The sequence below is a fragment of the Ambystoma mexicanum genome, chromosome 11 (genome assembly GCF_040938575.1).
Source record: "Ambystoma mexicanum isolate Mex_15411 chromosome 11, UKY_AmexF1_1, whole genome shotgun sequence".
NCBI lineage: Eukaryota > Metazoa > Chordata > Amphibia > Caudata > Ambystomatidae > Ambystoma > Ambystoma mexicanum.
Window position 1 is genome coordinate 1,006,411,931 of NC_090934.1, and position 20,126 is coordinate 1,006,432,056.

The following is a 20,126-nucleotide window of genomic DNA, read 5'->3' on the forward strand; positions in this document are numbered from 1 at the left end:
GGGGATTCAGTTAGAGGTGGAATCAGTATGGGCATGCATGCTGGGGGGATTTACCAGACCATGCAACCTAAAGCATATCAGTAAACTGAAAGATCTGGCCTACATCTTGGCCAAACGGAGAATTGCCAGGGGCTGGAAAGCAGCCCAGAGACCTAGACTAGAGGTGTGGTGGAATGATCTCCTGAAATGGGCAGATGCAGAGACGGCGGAATGGTACGAAGAAGTTAGTAGAGGTGGGGAGGAGGAAGCGGGACCCCTGATAGCATGGAAACAAATGGTGACCACAATGTCGGGACTCTCCCGGGTTGATCCTAGCAAATATGACACGTCTGAGAACTGTGAAGGAGATTAACCCAAGAGAAAACGTAATCCGAGGCATTGAAGTAGGAGCTCGAGTTAATGGGGAGGGAGGGGTGAGGACTGCAATGTGTTACATGTAAATGTAAGCTAAGAAGCTAGTAAACGAAAAAATGTCTGATGTGTTAAAAAAAAATACATATATATATATTGTTTTAACAGTATATCACATACCAATGAATCTTTAAATCTTGTTACAAAATTACATCATCAAAGTAATTAATAGAACCAATCTTTAGAAAAGATTTTAGAATTAGTTTTTTATAAATTACCACAACTGGCAATTTATTAAGAATGTCTCATGTTTTAGACATATATATATTGTTTTATCAGTATATCACATACCAATGAATAAGTTCATATAAATAGAAGAACAAGCAATTGTTTTTTTACCAAACCCAAGAAAGGTACATTTTCTTGCCTCCATTGTTGCCATTGTAACAATGTGCAAAAAGGCAATAGTATAAGACACCCATATACAGGCCAAAAGATTGAACTTCATGATTATGCAACCTGTGACAGCAGATATTTAATTTATGCATTAATTGTGATAATGATATGATATGATATGGCATTTGTAACGCGCGACGAGGCAAGGGGGGTGGGGAACAAGGGGAGACAGACAACGATCCTACTAGGCCAGGTGTCATTCAGATCGCGCAAGTGCAAGGGTAGAGGGGAAGGGAAAAGTGCAAGGGGAAAGGGAGAGGGGAAAGTGCAGTACAGGGTTAGTAGAATACAAGAAAAATAATAAGGGCCAGCTAGTGGCAAGTGCAAGGTAAGTGCCGAGAGGAGGGGCTGTAGGGATAAAGAGACAGTCCCGCAGTGCAGGGGTTGCCAGGGAGGCAGTGCAGGGAAGAGTTGCTGGGCCAAGGACCGAGATCAGTGAGTGGCCCAGTTGTAGATTCAGTGCAGGTTCAGTGATTGTAGCAGGGGAGAGGGGGAGAGAAAGCGGAGGCAAAGAGGAAGGTTTTGAAGTGCTTCCGGAACCGGAGATGGTTATCCTCAAGTTTCAGGGAGGCAGGAAGGCTGTTCCAGAGGGAGGCCACTGCTGCGGAGAGAGATCTACCCCCAACTCATTGCTTGGAGAAGCAGCTGACCCTGAGGGAGGTGGAGGAGGATGAGCGAAGAGCTTGGGAAGGAAGATATTTAGGAAGAGAGAATTGAAGGTATTTTGGCCCAAGGCCCCAGAAGGCCTTGTGGACAATGCAGAGGGTTTTGAACTTAATCCTCGCAGCCACTGAGAGCCAGTGTAGTGATTTCAGTCCTGGAGAGATACGGTCCCTGGGCTTGAGGCCAAGGACACGTCTCGCAGTCCTGTTCTGGATGAGTTGCAAAGGGCGGAGAGTAGAGGCAGGCAGATTTAGATAGAGGCTGTTACAGTAGTCCAGCTTCGAGAGAACCAGGGCTCTAGAGACAGTGAGCTTCTGGGGGAAGGAGAGGAAAGGAAGGATACCTCTGAGGAGGTGTAGCTGGTAGTGTGACTTCTTAGAGACGTCAGATATGTGAGGAGAGAAAGAGAGTGTGGAGTCGAAGATGACCCTGAGGTTTTTTGCCTTGCAGGTAGGAGCAGGAAGAGGGCCAAGAGAGGCCGGCCAGAGAGCTGCAGGGAAGGAGGGAGTGGGTGTGCCGATGAGTAGAATTTCAGTCTCACAATCACATGTGCGGAGATACAGCAAAATGGCTGCGCTGGCTCTTGTAAACGCCATAGCCTCAAAACTGCATTTTGCAGCAACAAAAAGATGGCTGCACCGTCCTGCCACGCACACACCAGGCAGGGTGGAACCAGGGGACACACTGAAGGAGTGTGCCAGTGTGTTCTGAAACATACAAATGGAATAAAGTGAAAAGGCAGCACTGCTTTGCTGAAACCCCTAAATCCCCATTGAAAAGGAAACGTTTTCACTTTTAAAAAAATGCTGCTTTGACGCTAATTCCATCTGTTCTTTCTTAAACCACTGGTATCAATAAGGCCCTGCCATGCCCAGTTGTCAAAGATGGCACTCTGTCAAGAGTGGCACAGGGCCCCCAGGTAGGGTTTGGGTGGCTGTGCTGATGTAAGGTGACAGATAAGTACACACAAAGCAGGAAACTCATCAAGAAAGAAAAGTAGGCAACTGTAGTTGTGAACAGAAAGGGGCAGGAAATACAAAGATACAAACAAACTGGATTCCCTCTTGGGGTGTATGCAGATATGGAAAAAGAGTGTACCACAGACCTTTGGAAACTCCAGCCTTCTGCACGGATTACTATTACAGAGGCCCACTCTGTCTGCTCATGGCTGGGAACAACAGCTCTGGGTGTCTGTTAAACAGAAAACGCGACAAGGGAAGGGGCAGAGGTTGCCTGCCGGAAACCAACAGTCAAGCTCTGTTCAAATGATCAACATAAAACACAAGAGAGACAAGAACAGAAATAACCAGGGACAAGGAAGTCTAAGAGAAATCTAGCAGAAGGGAATGAAGGAAGAAAAAGTACAATAGAAATGGGTAAACTAAAGAGGACAGAGGAGTCAAGGAAGAGAAGGACAGGGATCAAGAACAAGGGGTTGCAAACAAGGAAGAGAGCAAGGGAGCAGCAGCCAGGAAAGAGGGGGGCTGCAAACAAGGAAGCAGGGTTGTAGTACCAAATGGTACAAGGTACAGAAAAACTGTAGTGGATTGCAGAGGACTGTAGTAGGCTGCTAGGCAGAGAGTCCAGAGGAGCAGGACTGAGAGCTGTAGTAGGCGGCATACAGAGAGCCCAGAGGAGTAGGGCAGCAAGGAGCGAACCCAAAGGAACAGAGCGTAGAGACAGAGAGACCCGAGGGTCAGGGTTGAAAGCAGAAGAGAGTAGCAGGCTGCAAGGCAGGGAGCCCAGCGGAGCAGAGCAGCAAGGAGCGAGCTCAGAGGAGCAGAGCAGCGAGGCAGGGAGCCCGGAAGGCTATGGCTGTAGGCAGCGGAGTGTAACAGGCTGCAAGGCAGGAAGCCCAGAGGAGCAGGGCTGTGAGGGAGGGAGCCCAAAAGGCTAGGGCTGTAGGCAGCATGGTGTAGCAGGCTGCAAGGCAGGAAGCCCAGAGGAGCAGGGCTGTGAGGCAGGGAGCCCAAAAGGCTAGGGCTGTAGTCAGCAGGGTGTAGCAGGCTGCAAGGCAAGAAGCCCAGAGGAGCAGGGTTGTGAGGCAGGGAGCCCAAAAGGCTAGGGCTGTAGGCAGCAGGGTGTAGCAGGCTGCAAGGCAGGAAGCCCAGAAAGAGCACTGGAACAAAAGCAGGAAAATGCAGCAGCAGGAACAGCATACAAATTCGAGACAAAGGCAAATAGGGGCTGGGAGGACTCTTGATGCAAGAGACTGAGCTCCTGCAGGCAGCTGCTTAAATACCGCCCTGCCCTGTACTGCGGCAGGCTAATTGGCAGCACCTGGAGCAGCACACCTGAATACAATCTGCCTCCTCCCTCTCTGGTCCTGAGACGGTGGAAGCAGCACTGATCCCTAGGGCTTCTGGGGATTGTGGTTCCAATGCTGGCGAATGGGAATGGCCAGGAATTGATAGCTGTAGTAAGGTGCATTGTGGTACATGTAGTTAGTTGAGTTATATAAGAAGGCATCAAAGTCAAGCAAATGGGAATTAAGTACCAAAGTGTGAATAGGGGTTGTTCCAAGAGTATTCTGAAGAAAAATGAATAACAAATAGTCCATGATGATTGCCAATGTGTGTGCCCATGGCGCAGGCATGACACCAGTATATCTCATTGTGCCTCAGCAAAACCAGGCATGATTTCTGAATGACAGGCCCTGTTAAGCCAAATCTAAAAAAAGGGCCCAAGAAACTTCACTTCCTGCCGTGCACGGGAAGCGCTTTATTTTGTGCTACAAAGTGTCAAAGGAATGAGCCCTGCAAAAGAAATCATAGCTCTGTGCACATGTCAATTCCAGGAGACCTTTGCCTTGTACAGACTGTTGTGTACAAGAAACTAACTATGGCTACAAGACAATATTGGGAAGACAGATGGCAAAATCGAATTTGAAAGGAAATGCTAGCAGTTTTCACCACATGTGTAAAATGGGCTTTGCAAACCAAAGAAAAATAAATGCCAGTTTTAAAGGAAAAGTAATATGTTGAATGAACGCTTGTCTGTGCCTAGCAATGAGAAGGGGCTGGCTGCTGGGAAACACATATGTGCTATTTTTATTCCACAGGCTTGTTTTCTTTTTTGATTCAGGACCAAAGAAAAGAAAAGAAAGGTTTTAAACTGATTTGGCTAGATTTTGCAGGCTTCCAAAAACAAGTTATTCTAGTTGGCAGAGATAAGGCTTCCCCCAAGGAAGGGAGCCACCATAAACCTCCAGGACACGAAAGTAAGAATTGCTAGGTTGGAAAACTGTGACTGACCAGAACAAAGAAACTTCACATACTAATCAGACTTCAGTCTGGGTAGGGGCCTCTTTCAATAGAAATTCTGGAACATCAAAGTGTGAAGTGGATAAGGGGCAATAAGCCTTAAATCAAGCTGGAAAAACCCATCCTCCCTTTGGGGGAAGTGACAGTTGGTGGTAGCTGAAAAAGAAAAAAACGGTCCAGGGCAGGACAAAGGACTGCCATTTGCTTCCAAAGACTATTTTATAAATAAACTTTAAAGACTTTTATCTCTGCAGCAAGACTTTGTTAAAATGTAAAAATCTTGCAGTTTAAAAGTGATTTAGTGTTTTAAAAATTTGAGACATTGTAGAAGTCACTGACACTTTGGGGATAGAAATGGCAAAGTATTGGGGATTATAAGAAAATTATCAATGATGCCAATGCACATTTTTATACTTACATCCCTTATGATAAACCACACATATCTATAAAGTTATGGAATTTTAGGCCGAATCTTTCATACTCAAAATTACCAAAATGTATTAGAGGGGTGAAACAATGTCTCAAAGAGTTCAAAGTTGAAGTGGAATGGTCTGCATAAAATATGAAACCTGCTCATGTCATTGGGTAATATGCCACAACTGAACAAATGTGTAAATTCTGTTATGACTGATTTTTGGCAAACAGGCCTGTGTGAAGTCTTTTCGCTCATAAAAGTACAACCCCTAAACTGAGTCACATCCTAGGGGAGGCAGCCAACATTGATTGCCCACTCCAGGTGGTAGAGGTGTGTTTAGCAGACCCTGCCCAGCCATATACTTTGATGATGTCACTATGTATTATAAATAAGAGTCCCTGACAAGACTCTAGACACACACACTTCCTGAAGTTCCTGTACTGCGTTCCTGTTCCATTCATCATACACATACCAGACTCCACTACAAGGCCAAAGCATTGCTGACCCTACTCCAGGGCCCACTGCATAACACAAGCAGTGCTGATCCCATTCCCAGCAAGGCCTCAATTCTGAAAACCCACTAATTTCCCAATTAATAGGGGAAAGCTGCCATCCTGCCATCTAGCTGACCTTTAGTATCCAGTGACCAGAATTGCCATTCCAGTCCTTGCCATCCGGTGACCAGAACTCCCAGCTGTTTGCCAGGCACGCTGCTGTGTAGTGACCAGAACCCTTGATGGTCCAAAATCCCAAACTAAACGTGGACTGTAAGTATAATCCCTACCCCATAGAAATCCATAGTCTACTTGTCTTGCATTTGTCCTTATCCCACTCTCTAAGTCATCCTATCCTTATCTTGATAACTTGTTGAAACTGTCAGAATTACCCATGCAACCCTGCCCTTGATTTCTAGTGCTAGCGCCAGCTCTCTTTTCAATTTTGTCTTGTGTAATCCTATGCCATTAGTCATATTTAGAGTGATCGGACAGGTTTCCACCAGGGTTGGGCGCTGGGGTGATAGGGTTGAACTCGTGAATCAACCTTGGATCTTACTGTGTCCATCTTTGGTGGCCTAACCTGAATACTCTAGTGTAGAGTAAAATAGTTCTTGTCACAACTGATTTCCTTTCCTATTTCGCAGTTTCATTTTACTCAAAGCGCACCTTATCTTGCATAACTCATCCAATTCACCAGCTAGAGACTTATTTTCACTTCCATATTATCCCTGTGATATACCTCTATCCCCCAGCCCAAAATCTCCGAATCAGTGTATTTCACCCGTTTTTAGTAAAAACCGTTTGGGTAATTTAAGGTGGCAATTGAAAAATGCAACTTTTACATGTGTCATTTGGCTGCAATCTGTTTTAAACTTTCCACTCATTTTCGAACTGTATGCTTTTGGTAATCCATTCTCTGTGATTGTTAGTGTCTTTGCATTGTTGCTTTGGTGAGGAATTATATTTGCTTCAAGGTTTTTAACACACATTCATTATTGATTCTGGAATGCAGGCAACAGAGGCAGCTGCATAATCCTGCAGCTCATGGCCCTCTCTTTATGGGTTATGAAAGATATGAACTCGACTAAAAAGAAGATTGAAGTTGCTAACAATCCCATTCCTAAAAAACCTAAATCAACCTCACAGATGGCTGAAGTACCTAGTCAACAGGATATTTATTCTATCCTTTTGAAGATGGCATAGGACTTAAGTAAAGTAGCACAAGATGTAGGAGATGTCAAGGCTTCTATGGAGGATCTCAACCATGAAGGTATCCCAGATTGATGGTCGTGTTTCTGTATTGGAAAGTGGTACAGCTTCTATGACCTCTGAAATATCTGGTGGATACAGGGCATACAGAAGCCTGAGAGATGACTTCCACAAAGGATCTGTGAAGACTATGGAGATTGATCTCAAGATTAGAAGCAACAATCCGCGGATAGTGGGCATTGATGAATCAACAGAGGAGAATTTGGTCCAAACTGTGATTGAAGTATTAAAGACTACCTACAAATGCGACCATATTATCACCATGGACATTGACAACACATACAGAGTTGGAAGAAAATCTGGGCCCAAAGCAAGACAGATCCTGGTTTCTTTTATGAACACTAGAAGCAAAGAGGGTACTGAGGGCTGCTAGGAGTAAGGAAACTGCCTTTTCAGAGGCAATAAGGTCTCTATCTACCCAGATTACCTCAAGGAGGTATTAGAGATCAGAAAAACCTTTAAAGGCCCTAGGTATCTGGCACAATCTCTGGGAATAAAGTCTTTCTTAAACAGGATGAACCTGCTAACTTTGGTGTTTCACATCGGACCCTTCAGAAGCTATGAAATGGCTGAATGCACTGAAGAATGCCTCAAATGCGATGGTTTGATCTCCCTTCAATGTCATCCATGTGGTTGAGAATGTATTATTTTTGTTATTTTTGCTTAATTGCCCTTTTGAACATTTGTATCTATGCATTCTTATACTTTAAAATGGCACCGAGTTGACACTGCAGTTGAACAAACTTAAATTGAAAAATGCTTACAGTCGTCTTCGTTCTGTGTTACTTCGCTCCAAAGACTCTGTGCTTAGAATAAAGGATATTAGTCACATATGCGTGAGGAGGATCAGCTGACTTCACTGCTCTTGCTTCCATCGGTGAGCGACATGCAATTGGATCGGATTCTGAAGATACGTCTTTGTGGGCGGGATCGCTGACGGAGTTCTGCAATGGACGGCAATCCGATTTGAGATGGTTACGCGGAGTCGGCGTGCGATTTCTAGATCTACGGTGATGTGAGTGTTGCCATTACATCCCTTGCAAGATCACCAGTCTTGTTGCTCGCCGGAAATATTGAAATATATGATTTAATTGAAATGCACTGCCGGTCAAGACAGCGAAACCGATTGTTAAGGATCACGGACATGAAGGTACATTTGGGGTGATTTTTTCGCTACTTTTACTTGGCGTTAACTAGAAGGGAAGGATTGCCACCACCTTATAGGTTGAGAGTTGATCAGATGGGCTCCACTATTCAGCCTATAACCTGTAGACTGCTGGGGAGGATTAGGGCGCATTGATACATTCTAAAGACCAGCAAATACAGCTTCAAAATGCACTTTCCTCGCGTTTTGGTAAATGCGAATTCTGCTGCATTCCCATTTTGTACTGTGTTTCCATGTGTTTGATCATTCGAATCCTGATGTTTTCTTCTCACACACAAAGCAGGATCAAAATGTACTGTTGTCCACGGATACAATTTATACTGGTGACATCTTCAATGCATTTTGAGCTTTTCTGCATGTTTTGGAATTTATATTTGCCATTCCGTTGATCCATTCAACATGTGTTTCTCCTTCCTTGTAATATTCAGGCGACATTGTGAATGTTGAATTTTTTGGTGCATTTTGAGGGTGTATGTGTTTTCGGACCTAGTTTGTCTCCCTCGACTCCTATGCGTCTAAAGGCTAGTTTTTTCACGGAGGACTGAATGCATTTTGGGCACTGGGTCGCACTCTGGAGCTGTTTTTTGCACCATTGGGTCAATATATTTTGATCGGGTTTGTTTACCGGCTGGATCTTGGGTGTTGGCATTTTTTGGGACATTTTGGGCGTTTATGTTTTGTTTTCGGAGCTTCTCTTTTTGAACCTCTCAACATGATCTGGTGTTTACCGCCGTTTAACTGAACACGTTTGACCCTGCCTTTCAACGAGACAGCCAGGTGCAGAGCGTGACATAAAGAGCAAAATGCATTCAAAGAATAATCAGTCACATGTGGTCGGGAATCAATTTGTGAGGCAGAGCTGTGTGTTTACAGCTATTAGACAATGGCTGGATCAACACGGCTTTACATAGGGGTTTGGTTGGCGCCATGGGCAGGATTATTAGACTGACTTTAGCTCATGTGCATGACATTTTCCTGTGGAGGACAATGTACTGCATTTAACTGCCTATTGTCACCCTTTTTCTCCTGTGTATGATAGATATTTATTGTGTGATTATATGGGTATTAGGATTCGTATTTGTTGACAGTTGGTGCAATGTCAATGAAATATTGATATTATACCTCCCACACAATAGGGGGGAGGTGGTACGGTCATCGGGATATAGGCATTCACTTATACGGGAGCTTCGATATGTGACCAATAATTGTTCATCTGTAATATTTTTATTTTTATTTTATTTTGCATTTTTTAAAGCGCTCACACAGCCTGCGGGCATCGAGGCGCTGTTACAGGAATTGTTTGTTTTTTCAGTTGCTAATTGTTTTGTTTTTTTGTTGTTGTCTTAGTTGCGTATTTATAATGCGCTTAAACACCCAGAGGTTTCTAAGCGCAGACCCGGGGATCGAACCTGTGTTGCTAAGTGTCGTCTTGCTTCCAAGGCGTGCACGTTGCCGTTAAGCTATCCTCCCGGGATAAAATATGATGTGCTTAATGAGCAGTTGGGTGGGTGATGACTTTTAGAGTTTATAATGTCAAATTTATTTTATTATTGTACACCCTATATGGTTTATGGAGTATATTTATCTGCTATGTTTGTATTTTCCCATGTTTATTGACTGATTTGGTGAATGGGTTGAGGAGGGAGGTAATTTGTGGCGTCGGTTAAGTGTCCTCTTTCTTTTCTATTCTCTTGAATTGTTGGAACTTTAGTAAGTATCGAGGTTTTGGTCCAGTTTCTTGTGAAACTTTTAAGAAGTGATATTACGCTTCTTATCGGGGCATTTATATTTGTCATCATGGGGGTGCCTTTGAATATGTCAATACGGGGTCATTTGAGAATATATGGGTATTCTGTTTTGAATAAGTTCAATGGATGACTTTGTTTTTTAAGGAATGTTTTTTTTTTTAGACATAGGTTTGGGATACTTATTTTAATTGTTTATCATTAATTTTTGTTTAAGAGTTCAGTTTAATTAGGGAGAGGTGTCCAGGGCGCCAGACATCTTGTTATGTGATATACAAACTTTTATTTGATGCTGTTTTTTGCAGTTTGCTTCTACTTTGGGGTTGGGGGGCTGGGGTTTACGTCTAATTGTCCTATTGTGGTTTTAGTGTCAGGTGATAAGTCATTGCAAAGTTTGGTGCCCGGACACAGTCTAATGTGCACTATGGATGGGCATTTGATAATGATCACTTGGAATGTGAATGGTTTAAACAATATGCTTAAAAGAAAGAAAGTCATGTCTTATCTGAATGATCTGAAGGGTGATGTGTTAGGGAAGACTTTGATGTTCTGAAGAAATGATGGGTTGGAAGAGTCTATGGGTTTAACTCAAGATCTAGGGGTGTAGTGATCTTGATTAGAAAAAATGCCCCTATCAAAGTTTTGAAAACATTTAATGATGATGATGGTAGAATTGTTGCCATTCTGACAAATATTCAAGAAACTGAGGTAATTTTTTGTAATGTATATGCACCTAAGATAGATGATGGCTCCTTTTTCAGGAGGGTGGCTCAAGTTGCCCAAGATCTGGGGTCAAGAAATATTGTTCTGGGTGGGGATTTTAATACAGTTCTGGACCAAGATATGGATAGGTCAGGGTCAAGATTTGGTAGACCTACTGATCTGCACTCCAGGGCTCTGAGAGATCTTTTGGAGGAACATAATTTAAAGGATGGGTGGAGAATGGAGAATCCGGTGGCCAAAGAATACACCTTTTTTTAATTAAATTTTTTTTTATTTATTGTGCAATAGCCAACATTGGACTTTTAACACTTTCACAATTATTCAGCAGAATAATAGAACTAGAATGCGTCAATCAATTTACAAAACTCACGTCAGTAAAATCTTTAAAAAACAAAAAGAAATAAAAAAATCCAGAATACATTTTTTTTTCTCTTGAACACTAAAATTAATTATAAGGAACAAAGATGCTGTGAGTAAAATAAGCAATACAGAGCATAAATTAAGATAGTCAGGGGATCCGTGTTCCAAAAAGAAAAATCACCTGTACAGAGAAACAATTTCAATATACAAAGTCCATTAGAGACCTTCAAACACTGGGTCAGACCATGATGATTCTAATTACTAGGGACTTCATTCAATCGAAATCACAACTGGGTCACTGATCAAATTAATTTCTCTCAGTGCTCTGACAAGTTCCATTGAGAGAGCAGATTCATGACAGGAGGATACTCTCCCCCAGAATTCAACAGAATCAAGCCAGAATAGCTGATGAACAAACCTACTGAATCTTCTGGCCTTCATACTCCAAGTGCCCGGGCAATTAGATAGTAGATGTTTAGAAGATTGCAAGACCTTAGTACGACACTTGTCACAGTATGGATCTGTTTTCCCTCCTCTATCTCTAGGGGCCAAAATCTCTAGAAAAGGAAGTAGATTTAAACACAATCTAAGAAGAGAAAATCCAAAACTCAGATCAGGTGTCTTTTTCAGATAAGCAGGGACAGAGAAAGAGGCTTATCAACCACAATAAAAGAGGCAGATCTTTTCGTCCTCCTCATACTATCAATCGTATCGATCCAGTCCCTTTGCTTCAGCTTTTGTTTTACCCTGTCTGGATTTTGAAACAGTAGGGTCGAATCACAGCCCGCTCTCTCTAGAATTTCCAGGCATCTTTGCTGGAACTTAACCAGTAACAGGTTTTTACCAAGATGCAGCTCTCCAGCAATTTCCTCAAATAGTGAGTTCTTGGGAGCATCTACTACTGATCTATACAAAATCAGCCACTTCCATTGGAGCCATGATCTAAGGGACAACAGACCCAATTAATAACAAAGAGAGATTATTGGCACACAATCCGGCAGTCCTAATGTGCGTTTCCACAATTTGGCTTCCCAAGAATCCCACTCGAGGTCCATTGCTAAGCAGTTGTAATCCAGACCAAACAGGAGTATCGGAATTACTTTCCCTATATGAAATTTCACCAAGGGAAGAATAGAAAATTTGCAAAACTGGGATCTGATTTTTTTCATTTGTGCTCCCAATTTTACAACTTCTAACTCCAGTGAGCGCATCAGGCTGCCTTTTGTTGGGAACAAGCTGATTGATGCTCCCAAATAGGTCAATTCCGAGACAACCTCAATCGGCAGTTGGTCCAAAGTCCAGACATATTGCTTAATTATCTTTTTTGGATGTTTAAATCTTATTATCTTGGACTTTACTGGATTGCTGGTAAGGTTATTATTTCGGGCATCATTTTCTAAGGCAAACAAAAGACGCTGCAGCCCTACTTGTGAGTGATCAAGGACTACAACATCATCCGCGTATGCCAGCCAATTGATTTTTGTTTTTCCTGGTATCGAAGATATTAAACCTATTCCCTTCAGGAGCTCAGCCAGATCTGCCATGAACAGAATAAACAAAAGAGGAGCTAGGAGACATCCTTGACGGAGCCCTCGCTCTACCCTGATCGGATTTGTCAAAAGGCTCACCTGCATGGAATTATTGTGGTGTAATTCTCTCAAGATTGACAAAAGACTAGGAGAAATACCCCACTCATCTAGTTTTTTCCATAGGAGATTCCTGTCTATAGTGTTGAAAGCTTGGGAGAGGTCTAACCAGGCCCCAAAGAGGGGAGGACACCCTCCTTGGACAGACAGCGAGAACATGAAGCTCAGAACCAGCCCATTTAGGGAAGTAGATAAACCCTTCCTGAAACCTGATTGCTTCCTTGTAATGACACCCTTCTTTTTTGCCCATACTTCCAATTCCCCTAAAATGAGCCCTGTGAAGATTTTCCTGTCTGCATCTAAAAGGGAAATTGGATGGTAATTAGCAGCTAACAGTCTATCCCCCTTTTTGTAGCTTGGTATCACTATGGAATTTTTCCATGAGTCAGGGAGGCACTTCTGATGGATTATGTTATCAAATAGTTTTTTTAATGTCCATGCCCACAGGGAAGGGTCCTTTTTTAAGATTGACTTACTCAACCCATTCGGTCCCCCCGCACTGGAAGCTGATGATTTCCTTATCAGTATTTCCAGATCTGTGGCTGAAAAATCCAGGGACCACTTAATCAGTGCATTTCTATCCCCAAGTATGGCATTAGGCGAGTCATAAAGTCTGGCAAAGTGCTCACACCAGACCTGTTCTTGGATAACCGCATCCAGTTTTTGATTCCGGCTTAGCTCATTTCCCCCTACCATTGCCCAAAAATGTCTTGTGTTCCCCCTCGAGAGAGCAGATAACATTCTCTCTCTGTCTTGATGCCATATGAGGTATCTGTGCGCCCTATACCAATTTCTATAGTTGTTTCTGAGGATTCTCTATCCCTCCTTGAGCTGTTCTAAATCTATACAAGATCTCTTTAGCTTCCCTCTTTGCTGTCTGAGTTGCTTCTTCCTTTTCGTTATTTCAACATTAAAGGTATGTTTGTGGATCCTATGGGGTCTCTGAAAGTTGGAATCAGCGGGAGCCAAGTTAGAAAGAAAAAGAGAGAAATCACCTGGATTAGAAAAATTCAAAAGTTGTTGATCTGATAATTGATGCACCAGGCCCCTCAACTCACAATTTAAACCATCCCCCCATTGTGAAATCTTCTTACAACATTTCCAGCTCTATTCGTTGTGAGGTCCTGATCAAACAACAATACATCCCGAACCCCTTCAAACAACAAAAGTGCTCTAAGGATTAGATGGCCATATGTGTTCCCTTACCCCACTTGAAAACTTGAGCAGGATTAAAAAATACAGTTCGAGGCAAAGAGATAATCGATGGTTGAAATGGCACAACCTCTACGCCACGATGGGGCGTTTGGAATGTCCCCCCTCACGTTACCATTAAACATTTGGAGGCCCCATTCTTGCATGAAGTCTACCCAAATTTTCCTGATCTAAGTCTTCTGATGGGTTTTTCCTAAAATAGGGTCGATTGTGGGGATACATTGGGAGTTTAAATCACCCGCAATAATAAGATCATCAGATGGATATTGCTGAAAACATTCTACCAGGCCATCCGAGAGATTAAGCAGAATATCTGGGAGAGAGAGATAACATTGGGGTTCCAGTAAACATTTACAATGAGCCAGGTTTTCCCCTCAGTAATCCCTCTCCTTGTCACTCTTACCATAAGAAGCCTTCTCTAACATTCCACACACTCTTCGAGTTCACAAAAATCTTATTGCTTCATGCCACAAGCAAAGCCCCTATTGGCCTGCCCCCTTCTGACCCTCGAGCCAATTGCTGAAAAACTGAGAACCCTTCAAACTCAACTGAACCAGTCAACCAAGTCTCTTGGAATAATATTAGATCAGATGACTTGAATATTTGTGATTTCCTTGGTTCCTGGGAGAAAGAAGCGTACCCTCTGGTGTTCCATGACAGTATGTTTATTTGATTCTTCCCTAGAGTCTCTGCTGTGGAACGCCCATTTTACGGAAGACCTGAGAGAGATTATCTCTGGGACCATTTCCCACATATTTGATGGATTAGAAAGGATTCTCTCTTTATTATTAATTTCTCACTTCTGCTTTGGGATCTCTGAAAAGCTTTGATTCGTATTTATTAAAATTGGACATATCTGGGAGATCCTGAGACCTCTCTGGTCCCATGCCAATGACTCACCCAAGATTAAATCAACATATACACCTTTTTTCAGCGGCACATATGACTTATTCGAGGTTGGATATTTTGCTAACATCAGGAAGGATTTCCGAAAATTATTTAACATCCAACATTGGAAACATAGTATTGTCGGACCATGCTCATATTACCATGTATATGAAACTCGATTTTGCTTTGATCAAGACTTATACATGGAGGATGAACACTAGGGTATTAGACAATGAAAAAGACATGGAGAAGATTGCCACAGAAATAGATTACTTTGTGAAGGAAAATTGTACTGGAGAAATGTGTCTTGGCATAGTATGGGAAGCTTTTAAATGTACGGTACGTGGTATGCTCATCAGTTTGGCGAACGGCTTGAAGAAAAGATCTGATCATAGACATCAGGAATTGGAGTTGAGTATTAAAGAAGTCACAAATGATTTGGAGGTTAATCCTGGAAGTTCAATTTTGATTCAGAAACTTAAACACTTGCGACTGGAATTGAGAAACCTGATTCCTGATAGAGAGGATAAGAAGTTCTTCCAACAGAAGTGTACATATTTTGAGAAAGGGGAAAAATGCGATTGTTAGTTGGCATTCTGATTGAGGAAAAGGGAGTCAGAAAGAACTATTACTTCCATCTGTGGACAGGACAACCAAATTACTTTCAAACCAAAAGAGATTAATAAGGTTTTTCAGACTTTTTACTCCGATTTATACAAAAATTAAACATATATTTCGGATGATGATGGAGGATTCCTGGCGGGATTACCACTTCCGAAGATCTCAAGAGTGGAATCGGATTCTTTGGAGGAAGATATAATGCTGGATGAGGTGAAGAGAGCGATTGGTTGACTCAATACCGGAAGGTCTCCTGGACCTGATGGTCTACCTGTTGAATTTTACAAATGGCTACCAAATTCTGCATTGACCCTCTTGTTGGACATGTATAAATCGTCCCACTCGAGTGGTTTGCTCCCTTCTACAAGACGGCATGCAATGTTATCAGTTTTCTTGAAAAAGGGGAAGGATGAGACTTTGGCATCCAGCTACAGACCGATTAGTCTGCTCAACGTTGATAACAAAATATTGGCGAAAATACTTGCTCTACGAATGAAAAACTACTGCCATGCTTGGTACATCCTGATCAATCCGGTTTTGTAAAGGGAAGAAGTACCACCAGTAACATTAGAAAACTGCTATGCACTATTTCTGTTGTTGCTGAGTGCACGGTGGACTCAGCAGTTCTTTCATTGGATGCTGAAAAAGCCTTTGAAAGGGTGAACTGGCAATTCTTGTTCAGAGTCCTGGAAAGGATGGGATTTGGTTCAAACTACATTTCTTGGATTAACCTTCTTTACACCAAGCCAACGGCTGATGTGAATACCAATGGTTTGAGATCTGAAATATTTGTTTTGGAGAGGGGAACAAGGCAGGGATGTCCTGTGTGTCCCTTACTTTTCGTCATTGGTATTGAATCGCTAGCAGTGGCGCTAAGATTGGAAAATCTGAAGGGTGTGAGTTGTTGGGGCATGCAACAAAAGGTATGGTTTTATGCCAATGATTTGTTGCTGGTCCTAAAAGATCTTCGGCTTTCAATTCCAACTCTCATGGAGATTTTGTCAATCTTTGGTCACCTCTCAGGTTATAAAATAAATTGGTCCAAGTCAGAATTTCTTCCCTTGGTACCGTCCTGTGATAAGAATTTCATTACACAATGGGGATTTACATGGTGTGCAAGAAAGCTACTGTATTTGGGAGTTTGGATTTTACCAGTTATAAGTGATTATGTAACAGAAAACTTGAATATGGTCTGTACTGCATATAGATTGGATTTAGAGAGATGGAGCGCTCTGCATTTGTCCTTATGGGGTAAAGTTAATGCACTGAAAATGGTCTCCACGCCAAGAATTCATTACATGCTTATTATGATTCTGTTAGATATCGGGAAGAATTTTTGGCAGGAATTGGAAAGGCTTACTCAAGGCTTTTTATGGGACCATAAGCAACCAAGGTTAAAGCTATGTAAATTACAATTGCCCCTGGAAAAGGGTGGATTAGGAGTACCTAGTTATAGATCATACCATTTGGCTTTTATGACACAGACTTTATTAGAATTTTTTAAACCAAATCCTGATGAATGGCTGTGTGCTGAGAGTAGTCATTTTGGTCCTTTGCTGCCTAGAGCTCTGATGACGACTGTACAGAAAATACCAGGTGTAAGTGACCCACTAACTAAATGCCTATTCAATTCATGGATGAGTCTGAATGCTTGTTTGGGGTACGATGCATTGAGAGATCCTAACGCCTCAATTTGGTTGAACCCTGGTGTTAAATGTGATGGGAAGACCCTGTTTTGGTCAGAATGGTTTCTGGCGGGCGTTCAGTGGTTGAGCAACCTCTTTGAGAATGGGAATTGGTTGACTGCTAAAGGGTTCCGATCTAAATAAAAAATTTCACATTTCTGTATGAGTGATTACCGTAAACCTCGGAAGGCTGTTGGTAATATAAATTTGGAGAAAAGTCTGGATGTTAACATATTGTGGAAGAAGCATAAAGTGGGTGAGGATGGTCTGGTGAGTCGAGTTTATGGTTTCATTGCAGGAAAATTTAAAGGCAACGATTTGTTAAGAGAGGAGTGGAGTGGAAGGTTGGGGACCATTATTGATGACGATCACTGGTTGCGTATGTGTACAAATACGAGGTTATGTTCCTCAAGTTTGGTGGAAAGGTCCCGACAGATTAAAATAATCAATAGGGTCGACTGGACTCCTGAAAGGCTGTTCCGTAGAGGCATGATTGACAGCTCTGATTGTTGGTCATGGGTTCATGATACGGGTACATTTGAACATATGCTTTGGACATGCACCAGAGTACAAGGTTTTTGGTTTCAATTTGGTAGGATTTGTGATGCAGTGCTAGATGAAAAAATAGCCTTTGATTTTAAGACTTTAATACTCGGTTGTGACTTTCTTTTAGAGGATCTTTCAATGAGTCCGAAAAAATGGATCTATCAAGGTGCGATGGTGGGTAAAAGGATTATCTTGAGAAGTTGGAAGACGGCTAACCCAGTCCTACTTGAAATGTGGATTGATGAAATGCATGGTTTAGCGACGATGGAAAGGGTTATTTTTCGGAGAAACAGGAAGCTTTCTTTATTTGAGAAGATTTGGGGGAAATTCCTTACTATGTATTGATCACTAATTGGTGATTGATGTGAACCCTGGTTGTGGGTGGGGGGAGGGGCAGTTTTGTAAATATGTACAGGTAACGCACTATGAACTAATTGTTTTGGAATTTGTTTTTTCTTCTGAATGCTTATAATTGTACATACTGAAATCTTTTTTTAAAAATTCAAACCCCCCCACACATTAATTATTATTTTGTTTATTTCCGAGTGTCAATTCATAACATTGCAATGGGTTTAAATTCAGTTTTTCGGTCTTATTTGGGGAGGGAAAGTCAGATTTGGATTCTGTTTCCTGTTTCTTATTCCTGATTATCTGCTGCTTCTGTTTATGCACTCAGAATTGATTATTTGTGGGTTGAGGGAACATTGCAGGGGGAATTCTAACTTGCGTGCTATCTTTCCTAAATCAAAAAGTGCTCCTATTCCGCTGTGCTGTGTATATGTTCCACTAGAAGGTTAAACCCAGTGCATTGCTCACATTCTCATTTTAATTATCACCCCATTGGTGATTGCTGCCTCACATTAAAAAGTGTATGATTTCTTTTGAATTTTAAAATAAATGAATAAATATTGCATTTTACCAACCAGCCTGGTTCATGGTCCATTGTGACCCGGGTATTTGAAAAGGGTGTGTGATATGAGTGGTGTACCGTTTCAAAATGTAATCTGCATAAAATAAGGAGAAACGCATCTCAATTGTACGCTACATACTAGGCCGAGACCAAGGTGTGTGTCGCTTGATTGAAATCCTTAACAATGTCACGCAGGGAAATGTTTTGGATTCACAAATTGGAGTCATTGGAGCCACGAGATATGAACGAGGAATTTTCTTTGGCAATTTTCTATTAAAAAGAGTGACAAATCCCTCGAATTAAACAGACATAGAATATTCTTCCAGTTCACAGTGGGGAGATTAGAAACTTTGAAAATAATGCAACAGGTGAAAATATCAGACAACTATGACTCAAAGTCAGAGGTATAGATGACTACAACAACAGGTGATCTATTAGTAAAGATCAACCAATATATCGTTAAGGTCATCTATTATATCAACAGGGTGTAACAAAGGGAGGTCTGAATCAATGAGAGTAATGTGAACACATGATCATTACACACACAGTTAACATATGACCAACATTCAGTCGAAAGATGTATCATATGTAGATTTGAAACTATGTGAAAGTAAATGTTGTCAAAGTATATTTAACTATTGTTGACTTAAATCTAAACAATGAATCATCTAGACCAATGCAATGTAAATGAACGGGTCATTCAAGAAAGCTCAAGTGTAAATGATTAAGTGTGAAAGTAAATGTTGTTAAATCTATCGTATTATTGTTGACTTAAATTGATCATTTAGATCAATGTTATGTAAATTAGCTGATCACTTAAAACAATGTAAGACCTGGTCTGTTACACGACTCGATAGGACATAACGAATATCGTTGTGAAAAAATGGGTTACACTTGTAAACTGGAAATCATACATTTTGAACAATGTTGGAGCTTCAGTGAATCATAATACCACGAGACAAACATGGAACGCTGGTGCACCCAATTAATAGAACTCCTTTTGAGTCATTAAATGAGAGTACCATTACTCAGAACGGGAATGATGCATCAGTACAAGACATCTTATGTGTCAACTGAATACATTTCGGAGGAATGCAATAATCGTATTGAAAGAGAGATATACCTCATTAAACGCTGTCACGAATCGCTCCCTTAGCTCCCGTTCCCACCACTTGGGGGCATGATTTGGGGTTTATTCCCTACTGGACTTTCCTTCCGAACCTTATGCTACAGTGCTGTGATGAAGTGGGAGCGCTAAATTCTTATTTTTCAAGTTACTTCCCTTCCATATCCATTCCAGGTCTTTGGCAGCCAGAATGCTGCTTTAATCAAATGACTATGCTTCCCAGAATGCCTGGCCCACTGCTTCATCTCCACCCTTGCAGGACAAGGTTGGGTGGAGGATAGGCAAGACCTGTGGCTGCAGGTGCAGCAAGCAGCACACCTGAGGCGTCTGCTCATTAAGCAGCTTTAAAAGCCCAGTTTGCCTGTGTTCTATATTTCTTTGACTTTGCCCTTTGCTGCTGTAAACCTTGATGTTTTAGTCTTTCCTCTTTATAGATTTAGCTTCCTGCCTTTTTCCTTGGATGGGTGGGGGAGGTTCGCCTTTGTAAATTCGTTTTCTCTGCTCCTGTTCCTTTACTTTCTCTTGGAATCCATTCCAGGTTTTCCCTTGCACTTCTGCATTTATTTCCCATTGATTATTAGGTGTGGT

The 20,126-nt window shown here is 41.9% G+C and overlaps 1 long non-coding RNA gene across 1 annotated transcript; it reads left to right on the forward strand.

Moving 5' to 3' along the window:
* Positions 1-7,929: 7,929 nt before the first annotated feature.
* Positions 7,930-18,420, forward strand: LOC138504032 (uncharacterized). Its single transcript, XR_011279756.1, has 2 exons — positions 7,930-8,064; positions 17,630-18,420. It is a non-coding gene; the product is annotated as an uncharacterized lncRNA (long non-coding RNA).
* The last annotated feature ends 1,706 nt before the right edge of the window (positions 18,421-20,126 follow it).